Source organism: Trachypithecus francoisi, unplaced genomic scaffold (genome assembly GCF_009764315.1).
Source record: "Trachypithecus francoisi isolate TF-2019V2 unplaced genomic scaffold, Tfra_2.0 Lachesis_group8, whole genome shotgun sequence".
Lineage (NCBI taxonomy): Eukaryota > Metazoa > Chordata > Mammalia > Primates > Cercopithecidae > Trachypithecus > Trachypithecus francoisi.
The window spans coordinates 116,571,935-116,592,972 of record NW_022681473.1 but is presented as its reverse complement, the minus strand read 5'-3'; the positions used below and the strand labels follow the sequence as shown (position 1 = coordinate 116,592,972).

The window sequence follows — 21,038 nt, the reverse complement described above, 5'->3', positions numbered from 1 at the left end:
AACTACATACTCAGGCCTCAAGGTGACCTCTCTGGTTACGGAGGCATCACGTTTTCACTGCAAAGTGATACATTTATGTATTTCATCATCAAGAAGGAAAATACCAGTTTTACTTTTTAGGAGGCATGCTGTTAGCTTTATCCTAAGCTGCTATTGTAGTTCGGGGATAGATCAAGACACAGACACAAGGACTCATGTGACTGGTGATCAGGGCCACCCGAATGGAGTATGTCCAGGGAGCCGCCTCTATAGCATCGCTGACTGTGTTCATGTCCACACAAAGACACTCTTCGTAAGACCCCGGCCGGGCCTGCGCTCACCCGTGGGTTGGGTGATGCCGCCCAGCACAGATGTCTGATACCTGGAGCTCTTCCCTTCCTTGTCTAGTGTCTCAGCTGCATTGCCTCCCGCTTCCTCTCTTCTTCTAATTGTCATCCGTTCTGATTTCTCTCCTTCTTTTAAATCTGAATTCCTTCCTATTTGGAAATAAGAGATCTTTAGGGCTGATAGACTTAGTGGACAATGAATAAATGTGTTCTCTTACTCCATCATTGATGAGATATCCCTACTACCCTGCCCGCCATGTGATTGTCAGCTGCTGAAGAATGTTGAAACCTAGAAAGGAATCCAATGGTGAAATCAGTTGCTGGGGAGGGGAAGGTGGAGTTTAAGCTAAGACCCAACGAATGCAGGACAGGAATGTCGTGGGAGGGACTTGTGCTGGGTGACCTCCAAATCCGGCCACCTAGGAGTCCATGCTTCTCCCTCCTTAGCTTGGTCTCGGAAGTGTTTTGGGGACCAAACATCCTACTCCAAGCTCTGTGCTGCCCCTTCGTCTGCCCCAGGAACATCCCTGGAACTCCCAGCATATGGTTTCTTGGAAACACACGTGTGGCATTTCCTCGAGGCAAGAGCTCTGTATTTCCCCAGGCTCTGACACGTGTCATGGCCAGAAGGAGGGATGCTGGGTTGGGTCCTGGAGTTCCCTCTGCGAGAGAAGTTAAGAAAGTTTACAGCTTTGTCTTGGGACATTTGCTGAAGTCATGTTTCAAGAGGCAAATCACATCTGCTGCAACATGAACCGACCACCAGGCAGTGAGATGCATAGGTTCTCAGGCTCTGAGACCCTATGGGAAATTGGCTATAGGGCCCCACAGCCTGGGAAACTGGCCTAGAGGTTTTATGGAGTGACTAATATCCTACAGGGAACAGCCGGGTCCCAGGACTTGCATCAAGGTCAGCAGACCGGCCCCTCTCTGAGCAACACTCCTGGGATTATTCATGTCCATCTGGAAGAAACTAGTCTCTGAGTTTGATTCAGGACTTCTTTCTCTTTCCCACCTCTTACCCCAGCCATGTAATTTACACATCGTTTTATATTTTCTGTTGGGAAATCACAAAGCATCTAAAAGGCAAGCAGTGGTTCTCAAGCTGCAGCCAAAGGTATATGTGTGGGGCCAGGGGAGGGGAAAGGGCATTGCTGTTGAGAAAAGGGAGGGAGGGAGAGAGATTGACAGAGAGAGAGGACATGGGAGAAGGGGCCAGGAAGCTGGGTCTTGTCAGTTTGACAGTGTAATCTTACACTTGATGATCCTGTCACATTGGACACTACATGACGAAATTTAAATGAATTTACTTTTAAAAATTTGGATGATAGAATTGGGTGAAATCTTGCCACAGACACAAATTTTTTTTTCTCCATTTGGAAGCATTGGCAGGCAGAGATGTTTTGTGCCTAGATATTTCACAGGCTTAGCCAAGCGTGGGGTCCTGCTTGGTGACTGTTGTCCGTAGTGTGAAGGCTCTCCACATCCTTCATCACTCTGGGCTCCCCAAACACTGAATTTTACCCTGCCAGCCGGGGTACCTGGCAAGTGGGTAATTGTCTAAGATTTGGTTATTCTTTCTTCTGCAATGAGGGCAGCTAACGATTGGGGCTAGAAGAGGCCCAGGGAGAGTGAGAGGTGGAGTGGATATACTTGGGATTTGATGACACCAAAATGATTTTAAATCCAGATTTCTGGGCCATGCGACTCTATTAATAATTTGAGATCCAGTTTCTTCCTGTGAAAAAAATGTCAGTGTTTCTGAGTATCTAGTATGTTGCATTGCATGTGGTAATTGTTCAATAAATACAGCCATTATTATGATTTACTAGGATCAGCTTGTTTTACTCAGGTGAAACCAGAGCCCAGGCTGGAGCCTCGCAGAGAGGAGGGATTTGGAAAATATTCTTTGAGTGGGATTAAGTGATTTGCTTAAGGTGACAAGCCTAGAACCCAAGTCTCTGGCCCCCAATACAGGACTGTTTAGAAACAGTTTCACCTTGCTCATTTTCTGAACTGGCTTGCTCTCTGTTCTCAATCACAGAAACACCAGAGGCTTTCGCACGATCCCTTTTTCCTGAAACTGACTCTGCTGAGGATGTGATGTGGATACGGGTGAGTTTAGCTCAAGTTGTTGCCCCAGAACAGCTGGCTTCTCTGACTGAAGCCTCCTGGGTTGGAGCAGCTGGAGGCTGAGCTGGAGGTGGAGGGGAAGAAGGAAAAATGTCCATCCAGAAGTGGAACTGTCGGATAAAGCTCTCTTCCCTGTAGGCCTGGCGAGAGGTTGATAAGCCGTCTTCAGGGACGTGCAGGGAGTGTCTGGCCCTGCTTCCGTGCAGAACCATGACTCAGGAATATTGTTCACATCCTCAGGATGGCACAGGGGCTAAAAATAAATCATGAAATGCCACCCAAAAAGACCTGATGAGGGGGCAGTGGCGGTGGGAAGCTTCAGAGGGTCTAAAGCTAGGAGCCCAGATGGACGGGTGCCTATGCAGCTGGGAGAAGGAAGAGAGAAAGAAACGAGGAAGACAAGGAGGCTGTGTGCTGGACCAGGGCACATAGAAAGAGAGGGAGAGATGGAGTCAGACAGAATCTGGTACAGGAGAGGCCGTGCAGGAAGCACAGTCCAGAGGAGGAGATGGTGTCTGTGGCACCGTGCAGCTGGCATTTGAAACAGCAAAACAGGGTGGGTGGTTAGCGGGAGCCTCCACACCACTCAGCCCTGCACCGCCTCTGTCCTTCTGGGTGCTGCCATACGTGTCTTTAGTTATCAGCTGCATGCTGGCGACCCCAGCTCTTCATCTCTGACCCTGATCTCTGCCCCAGGGTTGTTCTGCGATCTTCAGCTGCTCTCACGGGGACTTTCCAGCCTTGTTCTGGGAAGGCCTGGAGATCTGAGTGTGAGGGTGGGGGACCAAGGGCTAGGGCTCGTGGTGCCGTTACTTTCAAACCAGTGCAGCTCCCTTTAATTTATTTTGTGCATTGGGTTTCCTCAAAAGTGACCCTTTCCCCATCTGTTCTCCTGGCCTCCCCCAGCCCTGCCTGCCTTTCTGCGCTGAGACTGCCCCTGCCTTCACCCAGTCACTCAGACCCGGGAGCCAGCTTTCCACCGACACCCCCAGTCCGTGCTACTGCTCGGAAATGCTTGGACTTGGCACTTTCTCCCCTGCCTGCGGTGGTGCACCCCCTCAGTCCCATCCTGCCCAGCCTAGGCTGCTGTGACCCCTGACTTGCCTCCCTCCTCTCCTTCCCTTTCGGGCTGTACACCACTTTTGGATTAAGCTCTCCCCCACCTACACTGTTTTGCTGCTCACCTTTCAAAATCCTCCAGTGGCCCTCTTTGGCCTCTCGTGGACGTGCCCTGACTAGAACTCAAAGGCCCTCCTTGCCTGGCGCCCTGCAGGTCCTACCCATCCCCCTGACCAGCTGCCCCCTACACAATCCGGGTGCACCCTCCCTCAGGCTTACTCTTCTTACCCCACCCAAGAATACCCTCCAGCCCATTTACCATCCTTTGGTTTTCTTCAACTCCAGTCTTCTCTGCTTCCTTCTCCAAGACTCCCCTACTTATTTGAGTTCATTCCTTTTCCTGAACACTTGCCATCTTTGCAGTCTGGGACATAGAGCTGAAATTGGCTATACACAGCCTAACTCAATGGCGAGGGCAGAGCCTAGACTTGCTCTCTGCATCCCCTGATGCTACAAATGCTGCTGCCAGCGCCTAGCTGGGTCCTCCGGCTCTGGTTCTGTGGTGCCCACCTTCCTTCACTCCCCACCTTTCCTAAGGCACAGTGAGCCTCCTCCGCCCAACTCATTTTTTTCCTGAGTCACTGCAGGTCTCAGGTGGTTTCACGTACACAGGTCTCGATTTTGCATGTATGCAGGCCTATTGCTTGGGGTCACTATCGGCTTCCAGGGCGGTCTTTGTGTCCCCAGCCTTTCTGTTTTCTCAGTCAGTGGAGCTGCCTAGGCCCATTCTTATCTTTACGCTTTAGCCATAGCAACCTCTTTGTGGTTGAGGTAGGCCAGGCTTCCTCCAACCAGGGCTGCCTACCAGGCCCGTGCCATCCCTTTCCATCATCTCTGGGCTCCTCCTCCTTGCTCCTCAGCCTCTTCCTGAAAGTCACTTCATGGAGATGATTTCCCCGACCTCCCAGGTGGAGCCAGGTGCCTGTTCTGTGCGCTCAGAGCCTCCTGTGCTTTTCTGCCACAGTGCTTAGCGCAACCGCAGTCCCGCATCTCCCTGCAGGCCATATGCGCCACTGGGATGGGGACCTAGGGTGTCTGTGTTGCTCTCTGCCCTGATCCTAGCACTGAGTACTATCTGGTGTAGCTCAGGTCAGAATATAAATTTGTTGAAAAACTACAGTAGTAGTGCCTTGGATTTGGGAGTGAGGGGCCAGTTGGTACTGGACCCAGGGATCCTGCCTTTCAAACACACCACTGGTGTCTTGACATCACTTTCCACTGCTGCCCTTTTTTTTTTTCATGTTGAGCCAAGGGTCAGCTTGGAAAACACATTACTGTCCCACTACATTCTCTCCCATTCCTTGCAATAAAAACACAGTCTCTGGCTAAAATTCTCTACTCCTCCAATATTCATAGAGCCCTTTCTCCACCTTCTACCTCCCATCCCTCTCCTCACCTCCCTGAGCCGGGGCACAGATTGGAGGCAGCAGATAAACGCAAAGGCCACACCTCTGCCAACCTTGCGCTTCTCATCTCTAAGACAGATCTGGAGGCAGAGCTGGAAATCAGGAGGGAGGAGAAGCAGCCCCATACACACAGCGCAGACCCTGGCGGGGAGTAGGGTTGGGACCCCTGAGAGAGACCTGTGGAGGATCAGTCATGTTGGGTGAAAGAGACCCCTGCATTAATTTGTCCATCCACACCACCGGTGACCCCTGAGTGCCGACCTGGGGTGTGAGACACACCTACTTTCTCATAGAGCTCATGGGCTGGTGGGGAACTCAGGCACTACAGAGGCCCACAGACCATAGCTTGCAAAGAGATTGTGTGGCTATGAAAGGGACAGCTGGGGTTCCAGGCTGGAGAATCGTGTGCCCCTGCCTTGGTCCAGGAGGTGGAGGACACGAATAAGGTGGGTTATAGATGTGTCTTGCTGCCCACCTCCATCCTGCTCACTGTTCTATCTTTGGTGACTTTTCTCTTTTACTCATCTCAGAGCCTCTCTCATGTATTCACATCCCCATTTTCTGCTTTCCACATTCTCCCCGAGATGCTCCTTGTCTATCCTCACCCTAGAGACCTAGAGGCTTCCTTTTCTTTCATGCTTGGCTTTTCCCAGTGAAAGCCCTGGAGTCCCAACTTCTGGCTCACCCTTTCTCCTCTAATCAGCAGACCTCATAGACGTGGGGGGCTGGAAGAAGCCTTCAAATGAAGCCTGCCTGGTCTCCTGGCCTTCTGGACCTACCCCGTCTTCCCCAACTCTCTCCCTCATTTACCATCACTCCATTCTTTCCACTCCTCCCTCTGCCTCTCTCCACCTCCTGGTGCTGCTGTTCCTTCTGCGGGGGCGGGGCGGGATGATGAGTGGTCTCAAGGCAGGAAGGAGAGCCCCTCCCCTGGGCAGGTCCTCTTCCCAGGCATGCGAAAAGACTTTGCTTCAGTCATTGACTTTCTGATGCGGGGCAAGTTGATCAGCCATAGTTCTGCGGCTGTCACTTCATCCTTCCCTGCTTTTGTCCTATGCTTCTTTGTTCTGTCAAACTCACAGGAGAAGGAAGTAGGCAATTTACTGTCTTTCTGGAGAAAGGAGAATACGGGGAAGTGAGGACCCAGAGATGTTTGGGCTGCGCTTTTTGATACGTGGTCTGTGGTTTTGTTAGATCCCCCTCCCTTTCTTTCTTGATGCAAAATGCTTTAGAAGGAGGAAAATTGCATTTAATGTTTGAGTATTCTCTTTCTCCACAGATGTCCGGGAAGCTGGTGTCGGTGGCGGGCCGCTTTCGCAGGCCCAGGGACGCCGTGGCAGGGGCTGGATGGGAATGCAGGGTGGCCGTGTATTAGCTGTGCAGCCTTGGGAAAAGTACTTCATTGTGCTGAGTCTCATTTTCTTATTTGTCTGTTCTGATTGCCTTTCAGCGACACCATAGAGGTTATTTTTCAGCTTGCTCCTCTGTGAGGATTAACTCTATTGAAGTGTACCTGGCACAGGGTCCTGCACATACACCTCATTTAAATGATCAAGAGCTCACGTTCAATTCTGAAAACTGTCCTGGGCCTGGGCCATGTGTTCGGAGTGTGGAGAAGAGGGAGCCAGTAGTCCCCTCCCCTGGTCAGGGGGCCTGGGTCTGTGCCAGAGAACAGAAGGGCCGGCAGCCAGGCCTCTGTCCCCAAGAGCTGGGGCGCACATTAAAGCCTGTCATAGCTCAGGAACTGGGCCCACTGCGGTGGGCATCTGGATGCTCTTAGATCTCGGTCTGGATTCCTTCTGCTTGTCTTGTGTAATTACTTATCGGCAGCAGGCAGACCAGACCTTGGGCTTTCCTCTCCATGGCCCAGCCCCAGGCCTTCCTATCCATAAACACTGGTGCAGGGGATGGGGAAGTTGCTCCAGGACCTGTGGATGAGGCTTCCCTGTGTGCTCCTCAGCCCCCTACGTCAGCTGCTGCTATCTCTGTGCAAAAGCAGGACCTCCAGCCTGTGCCCAGCTGCCCTCAGCAACCTGCATCTTCAGATGAGAGATGGGTAGGAATTGGAAGGGAATTTCAAAATTATCTGGAAAGTGTGACTGTTGAGGGCTGTCACTTGTGTCTACTCCCTGGACCATTTTTTTCCCCCCACAATACCATTTTTTTCCCCCTTCCCTCAGGGTTGATTCCACTTTCTGTGGTTAGACCCACGGTGATATCCCTTTGCATTTGTGAATCCGAGGTGGAGGCAGGTTGGTGTTGGAAACCACGCCCTGGACTTTGCTATTCTGTTCCAATCAGCAATTCTAGGCAGGAATTTCAGGGATGCGGGGAGGGAATTACCCCCGAACAGGAAACTTCTGGAGGTGGAGGCCTTTGGGCAACCCTCGCATCTCTCTGAAATGAGCATGTTGATGCTTGGTGCTCATCTTGTTTTGCTATTCTTGGTGGCAGGTGACGCCATCTGTCTCGCTCTCTTGCTGTGCTTCCTCAGTGGGCCTTTGGGCTGCCACTCTTCCTGGCTCTCCCTACTGCTTCTCTGGTCCCTACTCCGCCGCTTCTGCTGGTTCCCAGTCTTCTCCTTAATCTCTTAGCTTTGGAGTGTGCTTGGTTCTCTGTCCTTTTTTCTCTTCTCCTCCAGTCTGTGGGTTTCAGAAGGCATCTATGTGCCAGCAACTCCACATTGTAACTCCAGCCCCGACTCCCTCTGACTCCATACACAGGGAACTCACAAGACAGTCGTCTTGGAATTCACATGGCCACAGCTGAACGCCTGGTCTCCGCCACACAGCGGTTCGTTACAGTCCTCTCCTGCTCTGCAATTTCCCTTCCAGGCTCCCAGTTTCTGAGGCCAACGCCCCTGCGGTGGTGCTCCACATCTCTCTGTTTCTCACAGCTGACATTCGTCAGTGAAGCCTGTTGGATCTGCTTACAACTCTCTGGGGCGGCCAGTGGCTTCTGGGTCCTCGTGGCCACCCTGCCAGGCTGAGCCCTTGCTGTGCCTCCCTGGGAGTTCTGCAGTGGCTCCGTCGCTCTTCTCAATACCTTCTTGATGCAATTCCTGCTTTCCTATCAGCTGCTTGTCCTCCAAAGAAGCCAGAGCAGACAGATCATGATTTTCTTCTTCCCTCCCCATCTTCAAATCTTTTCTCAAATGCCACCTCCTCAATATGCCTGCCTTGACCACTCTGTGAAGTTGCAGCATGCTCCCCCACCCCTCCCATCTGTCCAACTCCAGGACCCTACTCAACAATGCCCATTGCCATTTCTCATGCCCTTGGTTCATCGTCTGTCTCCCCTCACCAGGTTGCAAACTCTACTTTGAGTCTCAAGAGCCTGGTGACACATGGCAGGTGCTCTGGGGTGTACACAGCATTGCCACTTTTGACAGCTGTCCCCTTCGTCACCCTCGGGTTGTGACCCGAATGTCCCTTCCTCAGGGACTGTCCTGGGCAGAGCCAGGCCTCCCTCTGCCACCCTACTGCTCTGTCCCAGCGCCACCTTTCAGAGGTCGTTGTCAGCACTTGTGAATGCACATTTGCCTCATGCTCACATGTTTATTGTCTGTCTCCTACACCTGCACCCCCAGCCGCTGTGTTTACTTCATTCTCTAGGGTCTTCCTAGTGCTTGGCATAGACCTACATGGAATAGATGTGAATTAAGTAAATATTTGTTGACTAACTGGGAAGCACTTTTTATATACTCTTGTATTTGATGATCACAGCCATCCTGTAAAATGAGTATTATTTAAGTGCCTATTTTTGTTGCTGTTGTTGTTTTTGAAAGAATCTGAGGCTCAGAGAGGCTGAGCAATTTGCCCACAGACACAAAGCTAGGTGGAGGAGCCAGCCTGAGGGCTGGGGCTGTCTGACCGGGGGGTGTGAGTGAGGAAGCGAGTGTGTGTGCACGCACGCGTGAGGCTCTGTGCTCTTGCTTCAGCATTGCACTGCGTAGGAGGCTGCCTCCCCTCTATGGGGGGCTGTCCGTGACCGCCTTCTCTCCTGATCGCTAGATTTAAGCCCAATCAGAAGCCTGCTCTGGAGGACCCGATGCCCATTACTGTGAGTTCCCAGGCTGCCTGCTGCCCTCTCAACCCTACAGGCTCCATTGCTTCCAAGAGAATGAGGGGTCCAAAGTCCTGCCCCTTTGCACACACAGCATGAGGGCTTGGGTGAATTTGAATATTACATGGCACCCACAGCCACCTGAACCCCCTCTGCATGTAGGATCCATCCCTATCCAGAACTCACAGCTGCCGTGGTCTCGCTCAGTCACGCAAGCCCACCAAGGGCACAGCTGAGACGGCCCAACCGTCCTCCCCGTTCCTTCCTACCCACAGCAGGTGTCTTGGTCACGTCTGCCTCCCACAAGGAATGGACTGGTCTTTTCTACAGGAAGGGAAGGGTGAGGCAGAAGCAAAAAAGAGGGCTCCCTAAAAGCAGTTGGGGAGGACCCAGGGGGCTGCACTCCCAGGCCAAATGCAAAGTACCCTGAACCTGGTGAGGAAGGACAGGTGAAGATGAACACTGGGCCCAGAGCCCACCGCCAGACCCAGCTGTGCCTGCTGTTCCAGCTGCCTAGCCACAGCACGGCAAGAGCAGCAGCAGGCCCTTGCCAGGGAGGCTCAGCCTGCTTCCTGGGGTCCAGGGACCACTCCACGTGTGTCTTGTGCACATTACAGCCACAGCTATGCTTGCCAGAGCACGGCAGCATAGAGGCTGGGCAGGAAGGCTGGCTGGGACAGGAGCCTGGGACCAGAAGTTGGGCAAACCTAGAATCTTACTCAACTTTATTGTTATTGCATGGCCTAATATAATATTTGAAAACTGGGGGCCGATCTTTCATCTCCCTGGATAGGCAGGATGAGAACCAAATGGCAAACTGACTGAATTCATTTTAAAATGATCATCTATGAAGCTTTTCCCCCAGTTACAATATTGGATGCAGCCATTTTGGCCCACCTGATGCCCCACTCCTTTCCTCTTCCTGGCCAAGCTTTTGCTTTGCTAGTAGCTGACATGCTGTGCTCATCAGAGACACTATGCAGGTCCAAGTTCTGGTCTGGAAGTCTGTGCGTGGCTGCCAGGAAAGAGTGAGGGGTAGGTTTTGAATGGGGTGGGAACTCAGGAGCATGAGCACAGTCCAAGCTATTCATTACTGCATCCCAAGTTCACACACACACACACACGCACACACACACAGTTAATTTGCAACAGGCAATCCCTAAAGCAGCCCATTCAATGCTATTCTATCAAATAAATATAGATCTATAAATAGACCTCATATTTTGCTTCAAAAAGTGACAAGTGTGCAGAAATAATTTCACAAACAAGCTAAAGTGTTGGCAGGCTTTGCATCCTTTGCTCAGATGTTGCATGCATCTCCTAGATGACGCCTTTTTGAGCAAATTTGCACCATGTCTTCTGGTAGCAGTATCTTTAAGTGAAGGTTTTCTTCACTGTGTTAGTGTATTTTCCTTTACCTTAACTGTTTTTTGGCTTCGCTGTTTTGGGTAAAATGTTAATCTATTTTTTAAATTAAACTCTTCTCAGAGCACTACTAATAGAAACTGGAAAGAAGGAAGAAGGGAAGGGAGAGAGGGAGGGAGGGATGAAAGGAAAAGACAGAGGGAGAGAAGGAGGTAGGAAAGAAAAAGAGAAAATAAGTCAGCATCTCCCCTGTCATGACCATGACCTGGCTATGTTCTGGGAAAATCCACAAGGACAAGGACATGCTCACTCCCACTCCTCATTTTGCTCTTACAATTATAGACCTGGTATCCACCTAACTGTATCCACAGATTACAGGGACCATCCTCCATTGTTTTATGAGTCTGTCACAAATTATGACAGACAGGGAACATGGAAACCAGTTTCTACCAAAGCCTGTGAGGACCATTCTGTACAAACTGGGAGAGAGTGCACAGAAGCCTGGAGAGCTGACCTGGGAGGAGGGTCACAGTGCATCACATCCAGCCCTCTTCCAGCCTCGCACTCCTAGCTGCTGTCATCCCCATCTGCTCACACCTTGCTTACAGGTGGGTTCATCTCCATTCTGAGCCAGCTCTGACAATGGCATTGAATGTTTGGTGACTTTGTCCCAGTCACCCATTTTAAGATAGTATGAAGTCTTGGGACCCAAAGCATGTGCCATGTGAGACCTATAGACAAGCACCACAGATACACTCCCTGTGCTCTGGAATCTCTCAGCCACCTGTCCCCTCACCTGTCGTGCTGGCCTCTTACTCCTTGGCATCAAGAGGTTGCCTTAATGTTTTTGACCTAATCCTCAAGTTCACTGTACAGACTGAAGTCTTATCCTAGATTAACCAGGCATTCTAAAGCCTGTTTTCTCCCAGGGGCTGGATCCAGTTTCATGTGTCCTCAGCCCCTGACTAGGTCTTGTACACACGGACAGAGGTCTCAGCTCCAGCACTGCCATTGACTTGCATGCCCCTCAGCCGACCTCCAGCACTGAGCTGCTCTTAGCGCCTGACTGCCCTGGCCCCAGGGAGTTCCTCCGTCTGCATCTTACCAAGCCCTGGCTTCCTCCTGCCGTATACAAGGCCCAGCAGTTTTTGCACTGATGGCTGCCACCCAGACAGGGTCAGAGAGATAAAGTGTCTTGCCAAAGATGCTTAGCTAGTTGGAAGCACAGTCTGTACAGAACCTACTAGATCTTTCGACCTTGTGTCTGTGAGTTTTCCCCTGGACTTGCTCAGGTTGCTGCAAACCCCCATGTTCTGTGCCACCTGAGCAAATAGGAGCCCAGTGAACAGCACAGACACAGCATAGAGAAGGCGCAACCATACAGCCAGATGCCAGTCCACCCCCACGCTCACTCCACATGTGTGGCTGCCCCTGCCAACGCAGGATGAGACTTTTACCGGTCTCTGCTCTCTGCCAGCCCTGAGCTGCACAAACCACACCGCCCCACCACTGCAGGTGGTAATTTGCATGGGGGAGCAGAGCGTCTCCCAGGAGGCTAGGCCTATCTAAGTTTCTCTTCTGTACTTGGGAGATGAACAGCCTCTTTTAAAAGAGAGAAAAACAAGACACTAGTAACTCTGTGCTTGGACCCAGGTCTTTAGGTGTTTCAAAGCCTCCCGTGGCTATTTCTGACCCCATTGTCGTCTGGGTCTGAGAGGAAGGCCTGATGGCGATTTCTGTGCTTTAAAGGCAGAAACAGAACATTGTTTTTGCCAGCTTTGATTTAATGGCCAAAAACAGTTATAGGAAACTGTTCAGCAGATGTTTTATGAAACTCAGAAAAGATTGGGTCTTTTAGAAGGGCTATTTTTAGACAAATGCTTCCTACCATTGGGGGGTTGGTGCTCACAAAAGGGACAGAAAATGGGAGAGAGACTTGGAGGGAGCTTTGAACATTTTGATGATCACATTTTATTTTTCCTTGCATTTTCAGCATGAATTAAATGTACCTGGGAATCTTTGGAGGATCAGATAGTTGCAGAGGTAGTTCTGAGAGGAGGGGTTGATTTTAGAGTTCTCCTTCTAAAATGAGAGTTTCTTGGGGGCTAGGAAAACCCATATTTTTCATCATTTTCCACCTTCTGATGTTTCAGCAACACAGAAATGCTGTTTTTCCTTACTCTATTTTCTTGCCTCTCTTTGCCTGAATTAACTTTTTTCCTCTCAGCTCATTCCTGCCTTTATTATTATTTATTTATTTATTTATTTTGAGACAGAGCCTCACTCTATCACCTGGCTGGAGTGCAGTGGTGCAATCTCAGCTCACTGTAACCTCCGACTCCCAGGTTCAAGTGATTCTCCTGCCTCAGCCTCCTGAGTAGCTGGTATTATAGGCACGCACCACCACGCCTAGCTAATTTTTTTATTTTTGTAGAGAGAGGGTTTCACCACCTTGGCCTGGCTGGTCTCTAACTCTTGACCTCAGTCATCTGCCTGCCTCAGCCTCCCAACCTGCGGTGATTACAGGCATGAGCCACCGTGCCCGGTCTCATCCTTGCCTTCTTTTCCCTCTGCCTTTTTTACCTATAACACTCTAAGCAGTCATTTCACGCTCAGAGCAGGCATTTCCTTACTCAGGATGCCCCTCCTGAGCTCTCTAGGTGCACTGTGCTTCCCTTCCTCATCTGCTGGGCTGCTGCTTTAAACACCGCAGCCACTCTCCTGCTTTACCATCTGTTTCTCTGTCAGCCTTCTTCCCAAGGTCTGAATTCTCTTTCAGCTCTCGTCACTTAGTGCTACTTAACACAACAGTAGGCTCAGAATACATGTTTAGTGAATGAATGGATGGCTGGAGGAATGAATGGAGTGAGCAAGTTAAGGAATTTTACCTGGTTAAAAAAGTTTTGCTTCATCTACAAGAGCAGAAATTAATTCTTCTTGTCTCTGCTGTTCACATCAAACCCAAATCTCTTAACTACTATAATATAATAAAATAATTACCTACTATGGGGTGGTTATTGCTGTGTCCAGGAAACTGAGGCTCTGGGGCAATCAGATAAGGACTGGCATGTGAACGCGTTCAGATTCAGATATGTGTCTTTTAATTCCAAGTCTCTTGTTTTCTCCACTCCGCCGGAGGGAATAATTGTCTCTGGAGCAGAACTTCAGGAAACGTGGGGTGCCCGGGCACAGGAAAAATCCCCTGGTAAGGGAGAGGGCACAGAAAAGGGAGATGGGGAACCTCAAAGCACATGTTTTTCCTTTACTGCTATTTCTGGGGCTACTTCCAGCTGGAACAAAAGGACATTGAGGCTGTCCCAAGTGGAGACAATAGACTTCGACCTTCTCCCTGCCTGTCCCGAGCCCTTTGGCCAATGCTTCCAAGTCAGCTGAGCAGACCGAAGACCAATCACTTCCATCTCTCTGGAAAGTGCGGGAAATTAGCTTAGACAGAACAAGGCTCTCACGTTATTTGACATCTCCTCCATCAGGGTCTCCTTGGTTTCTCAAGCCCTTGTTGAATACTTTCCAGAGAGCACTTTTAAGTGGCTGAAGGTTCGTTAAGTTCTGATATCTGGTAAAAGGATCATCATCACCTACGTGAGGTTCCAAGGGCTACATCACGATGCTCTGGGCAAGAGTTTGAGAGTTTCCTGGGAGCTGAGCCCAGGCAGAGCCTCTTTTATGTTCTGCAGCCCTTCAGTGAATCTTTCCACATCCTTTGCTTTCTTAAGCTGTCATTTTTTGAACACTTTCTATGTTGTCGTTGCTGTGCTAGGTGCACTGGAAAATGATCTCTCTTCTCTATTTAAGCTCCTTTTAAAAGCACATAATATAAAAATGTGTCCTTATTATTAAGGAAAATTACTTTCCTATGTTGTCAATGGCCCTATGTTTGACAGATGAGGAAACTGAATTGGATAGAAAAGTTCAGTAACTTGCTCAGTCACTCAGTAGGTGAGTGAATAGCTGGGATTCAAGGTCAGGTTTGGCTGATGCCAAAGGCCAGGCTCCTAAAGGCATCAACATCTATCTCAATTTCCTAGTGGTTTTTGACTGCAATCCCTGGGGAGCTCTGTCTTGGTGGAACTTTTCCTTTCCAATCTTCACACACTTTTTCAGACAATCTCTCATCTTAACTCTTCCCCAATTGTCTACCATTTTCCAGGACTACTTACTGCATTGTCTCTTCTGACTACAAAAGTCTTGAGGCAAAGAGAGAGACATTCACTGCTAAGGTTCACAGCAAACTTCAATCTGAGTTTGAGCAGCCACAAAGCAGCCTCAAAGTAGAAGAAATGCTGACAGAGATGGAATGTCAATGGCCTTTTGTGGTGCTTTGCTAGAAATATGAACAACAGTGTATTAGAAAGAGCTGGGAAAGTATTTTTTCAGTGGAAGTAGCCTTTTCCTAGGGCTGCTGCCAACTTACTTTATTTACTTCCTTACCTATCTGCTATAATCGAGGCATCGGTACAGAGATCAGCAAATATTTGTGGAACACTTCTGTACTAGACAGACTGGACTAGGTTACACTGTGGTAACAAGAGCCAGACCTCAGTGGCTTGAAGCAACACATCTTACTCATGCTGCATGAACACCGGGCTGGCAGGGGGTGTTGTTCCATGGTATCAGAGTTACTCTGGGCCCGAGTTGATAAGCAGCTGTCACTGACATGTGCCAGAGAGAAGAACAGAAAGGCCGAAACTCTTCAGTGGTCCTCTAATTTTCTGCCAAGTGACCCTGTTCGAATTTCATCCTAGGACCCTCTCCTAGGACCACTCCCAATTTCAACAGGGCAGGGAGCAGGATTCTACCTCATGTCCAGATTGGGGAAGCACTCGTCCAGATTAGTGAACAACTTTTGATGTGCTTGATACTGGGTGAGGTATCGCTGAACAAACATGAGTCTTGATCCTGCCCTCAAGGAGCTCCTTATGTAGTTGGGGAACTAGGATTTCCCATGCATCAAATGGGTAAAGAACGTCATGAGTTGGTATAAAATAATGTACCCTGCCAATCCACATAGAACACACATATCGTATTTTTCTCATCTGATGTTTTGCAAATTTCTGCTAAAAATTCACATCATTTCTTGTTACTTGTTCCTCGGATAAGCTCTTTAAGAACAGAATCTTGCTTTATCTTTTATTTTCAGTTCTTATCAAATATCTGGAACACAGAAGAGCTTATTACATGTTGTGTGGATGGATTAAGCTTGCTAAGCTATTTGGAAACAGGAAGAAAAAGCATGCCCGGAATTTGGAGACCACCCATGGAAAGGCACGACCTCCACTGGGTGTTCAGGACTTGAGGTGGTCAGTATTTCTGCTCCTTCCCAGCAGACCAGCTTGCTCCCACTCAACCCCATGGCTTGCCTTCTCTTCCTTGGAAATCTTACATGCATCTTGTTGCCTGACTATCCCAGGAAGGAAGCACCCATGTCTTCTACAGTCCCAATTGCTTAAAACAAATATGCTTCCCCTGCTCAGATAACAGTCGGCAGGGCTAAGGATCCTAAAATCCATGGGTTTTCAATACTGGGAAAGTGCTACTCTGTAGGGATCCTCTAGCCCACCATTGTTTCCTTTATGGAAACTGAGGCTTGGAGAATGTAAGTGGCTCTCTCAAAGCTTCATAAAATTCACTGGAAGATCTGGGCTGGAGTCCAGGTGTTTTGACTCATTTGTCATTGTTCTTTATAGTCTGGATTTATAGATGCATATTTCTGTGTAGATTTGTTGATAAACTTTACATTGATACCTAAGACCTTGTATTTCCCTTTCTATCAAGACAATGTTTAAAGCAAGACAAACAATGAAAGAAAACCAAAACAATGTGGTTTACATGCTAGGAGAAGAACAGTCTCGTAGCCAACATAAACGAGCTCTCATGGAAACCTCTGCCTGCCAAGAACACTTAACCTCCACGAATGACAGCTGTGCCACAAGGGTGCAGCTCGAAGTCCCAGGTAAAGCAAACCATCTCTTTAGGGTGGCGTGAATGGGGCAGCTTCTCATTCTCAGAAGAGGCTGCCATTATTTTGTAGAAAACAGTTGGGATTTGAAACCGGATCTGGCTCAACTCTCAACTGCACCTGCTTTCTGAGCTTCAGTTGCATTGTCTGTAAAGCAGTACTATCTGACTGGCCTAATTCATATGGTTGTCCCACACATCAAAAATGACAATGAGAGTGAAGATACTGGATGAAATGTACCCAAATATTAGTTGGTGCTAGACCCTGATTCATGGAAGGTAGCATCCCAGAGATTATTTTCTTCCCTAATCCCTGTTTGAGGCAGGGGTTGAAAGAAAGTGGAGTTATCCAAGGTCATTGGTCATGACGCTTCTTAGTTCAACCATCACTTAATGTTCTGATGGGAAAGAGGCTAAAGAGATCAAGTGGGCGAGGGGAGCCATGGAGACAAAGTGGGGGTCGATTGAAGACCAGGGAGGGTGGAAAAGGAAAATAACTACCTCTCAGAAATAAGGGCAGAGTTAAAATTATCCGATGAATAACAGCAATAATATTACCTCTCACTTTTCTTCTCTGACAGCACTGGTTCTCTAAACATAAACCAAGAGCAGAAAGGCAGTATGGCATGTGGTCAAGAGTACAGGCTCAAGAGTCAGATTAATTCCAGTTTGAATTCAGGTTGCCCTTTACCTGTATCTTTACCTGTATGTCACCTTGGGCAAATTGTTTAACCTCTTGTACCCTCATTTTTTTCTTTCAGCAAAATAGAAATAATATCACTACTTCCCTTAAGCGTTGTTAAATGTTATGATGCGTGTTGAATATTTAGCTCAGTGCCTGACAAGTAGTAAGGGTCTAATAAGTGTTAGCTCTTAGTATTATTAACAGTGCAGCGATTAGCAGGGAAATACTTCTTGAATTTGAGGTGAGACATTATTCAACTTAGCTTGCTCCATACAAATGAGCCTAGGAATCCTTTGTGCATTCTCTTTCCCTTCCTTCCTGATCAACTGGCTCTTTTTCAATCTGTCTTTTTTGTTTGTTTCTGCTTTTTATCACTATGTAAGTGTTCAGATTTTGGGGTACATGTGATAACTTGATACATGCATACAATGTGTAATGATCAAATCAGGGTAATCGAGATATCCATCACCTCAAGCACTTATCTTTTCTTTGTGTTGGGAGCATTATAGTTCTTCTCTTCTAGGCATTTTGAACTATACAATAAATTATTGTTAGATATAATTTTCTTACAAAAATGCAGTTAGAAGGAATAAGTTCTAGCATTCCATTAGTCTTAATTAAACATTTTATTGAGTGTATCTTAGTGCTGATCCCAATGAAAGGCAAATGGGACAATTAATTTGCCCATAAGGAGCTTCGTAAATTAGGACCAATCTAAGAATGTCACAAGCTGATATAATTGTTTTTATTTCTCATAGCCCTAAGGGACGTGAGAGCAGGAGTAGCCAGTACTCCCAAGGTCCTATAAGGGTTGTCACAGCGACACACTTCGGCTCCCTGACAATAGATGAGGTTCCAAGGTAGCCTTGTATGGAAATGCAAGCTCTGCTTCCTCAACGCCTCCACCTCATTGCTATAACTGGTATCACAATCAACAAGATGAGACTGTCTTTCCTGTTTTTTGAAGTAATGTTTGCTGTAACCTAGGATAAATAAACCCCGACTCAGTCTTTAGACCAGGAAGCACTTTCAAGGCCTATATCCTGCCCTGGCAGGGAGATGGGATCAAATGAGCGAATGGGTCTTTCCATGGCTAACGGCTGTGACAGCTGCCGTGCTAAGAATGGCAGGAGCCTCTAAACAGCAAGCTGTCCAGTGAGAGGAGGAGGGAAGGTCCACTAGGCTACGTGGAATTTTCATTTCCGGCAGCACTGGAAAATGAGATCTCAAGGCAGCCATGTTTATTCTGATCGTGTGGAAATTAAAATTAGAATAGGGGAAATTTGAACCCACCTGGTCTAGGGTATGCAGCAGACTCATGACCAGAGGAGATAAGTAACAAAAAGCAAACGACAAACCATAATAATAATATAAAAATAAAGCTATTGGAATAATATTTTAGTCTGGAGGAAAAACATGTAGTCTCCCACCTGTGGCAAAGCCTCAGTGGGATTGAGGATCTGGGAACCCTGAGGGGTCACAGAATCTCTGTAAAAGAGAAAGCAGGCACCATGTGGGGAAGGCACATGAGGTCCAGGTCCTCAGCTCTGGGTGGGGCAGAGGCAAAGGAGCTGGGCACACTGGCCTTGATTCCCTCCATCTCTTACAGATGCTCCCTGAACCTGAACTTTCGGCCAAGTGGCTAGAATTTCAACTGTCTGGTATTTGTCTGCTGGTCAAAGAATGACATCTACTGGTAATGTGGTCTAGGAGAAAGACCCTGAAGCGAGAAGGCCAACGAATAGAATCCGGTGCTATCTATGCAAACTGGCAATGATCCAAATCGAATCTGAGCCTCAATTTCATCATTTATTAAGTGGGGAAAATACAGCTTGTCCCACAAATTTACTCGGAGGAGAGATGATTTAAAAGCATAAGTGCTTTCAACTTAGAAAGGAATCAACACACATCTGAGAGGATTCATCTTCCTCCCTTTCAACCCCACAGTCTTGTCTCCAGTTAAGGTCTTGTGCTTGCCTGGACTGTGGGATTCTCTGGCTGCTTTCTCCAGCTATATTCTGGCAGCAGGGTGCCTGGGAAGCACAAGTTTGGCATTCAGAGAGTGTATCTAGCCCATGGCTGTGGGTGGCATAGAACAGAGCCAGGAGAATTATTTCTCTCTCTGTTCGCTTTCTCAGTTCCCAGGTCTGTCCATGGGACCATTTCCCCAGCTCCTTTCCCATATTTTGGTGGGGTGTATAGACACTGCACAGAATTTGCCCCTTTCATAAGAACTGACCACAGGGTGTCCAGCTGTGTGGTCATCTTTCTTAATCTTTCTGGCCTGGCAGGAGGAGAATGGACCTTGGGCAGATTTTAAAGCCATTTCTGTAAAACTGATGCTGCAAGTCAATGAGAAGCCTGCACTCAGCTTTCCAGGCAGGGTTTGCCAAAGAACAAAGATCCGATTCATACTAACTCATTGACTGCCTTATTTGTAATTCCCCCCCCCCTTAATATTATAAATGCAGGCAACCAGGAATGCAGGCTTCGCAGATGAGGATTTGCACAAATCAGTTTTGTTTTCCATTTTCTGTATATTTCTTATCCACCCCCTTCCCCAACCCAATATAACCCATGGAAACACCATCAGTGCAGGGGTAGAGGAACCGGGGTGCTCTTGTCTAGAGTAGAGGAGAGCCATGTGTGTGGAGGATGAGGCTGGCTCTGCAGGCCTCTGCAAAGAAGGCTCCCCATCCTCCACCCTGCCACCTCCGTGTTTTCAAGGTGTGCTGTGAGTTGTGTGGGTGTCTGGCTACAGAGTGTTCAGTAAGTCAGCAGTTTCCTCAGGTCTTCATGCAGAAATTTGATTCTACCACAGGGAGCATTGAAGCTGCTGACTTAGAAATCACACAGAGTAATTTAAACATTTGGCACATTTATTTGCATGCCAGAAACGTGTAAAAACTGCCCGGCTCTTGTCCGTAACTCGTGGCTTATGGACTGAAAACGACCACTGGTGGGGTTTCCTATAGATGAGGATTTGAATGCCTCCTTGGGACTCAAAGGAGTAAAATCATGGGCAAGAAGCCCATTGAAGGGTAGGAAAATTGAGGCATAAAAATTTATTAAAAGATTTTTCTACAATTATCCTGTTTCTTTTGATTCCAAATTTTACAGTATCTCCAAAGGTCCTCATAGCCTCTTTGTAAACCATCTCAGAAAAAGAAAGCCAGATTTTCATGAAAAAAAAATGTTGTGGTCTGATTTGTCTCATCCCAACATAGCAAGTGTCATAGGAGAAGTGGCTATGGGTCAGCAGTTTCCAATACAAATAATCTCTTCCTTTAAAAAGCAGATTAAACAAAAAGTATAAAAATTTATTTAATTAAAAAAAGAACAGAATATTATGAAAATGTGCAAGTTAACTTTCCCATACTACAGTTGGTCAAAAGGTAACCACTTAAACCATTTCTGTTTTTATTATTTGGTAGTTAATTACATATTTTATGTATTTCCACCTCTTGAAATATATACTTTATATATACTTTTTGATATAATTACTTTAAATCATATCAATGAACCATCAGTACAAGACATAAAATGTGGCTCAATTACTCTACACCCAACCCCTTCAATTTCCAAATCTTTATTTTTAAAAATTTTAGTTTTCTTTTAGCTATTGTTATAACTTTAAATAATATACTTTCACTTTTATTTCTTGATTTATCATCTTTAGATAATATATCTGATCTCATGTCATGTAAAATGTAGAAATTAGCACTCCCGTATTTCTTTCTACTTTTTTTTTTTTTTTTTTTGAGACGGAGTCTCGCTCTGTCGCCAGGCTGGAGTGCAGTGACGTGATCTCGGCTCACTGCAAGCTCTGCCTCCCAGGTTCACGTCATTATCCTGCCTCAGCCTCCTGAGTAGCTGGGACTACAGGTGCCTGCCACCATGCCGGGCTAAATTTTCTTTCTTTTTTTTTTTTTTTTTTGGTAATTTTAGTAGAGACGAGGTTTC

At 47.6% G+C, this 21,038-nt stretch overlaps 1 long non-coding RNA gene across 1 annotated transcript; it reads left to right on the top strand.

The window, feature by feature from the left end:
- Positions 1-2,248: 2,248 nt before the first annotated feature.
- On the top strand, positions 2,249-16,379 carry LOC117080645. The gene is made up of 3 exons (XR_004435911.1): positions 2,249-2,441; positions 15,573-15,732; positions 16,208-16,379. It is a non-coding gene; the product is annotated as an uncharacterized LOC117080645 (long non-coding RNA).
- Positions 16,380-21,038: the final 4,659 nt, after the last annotated feature.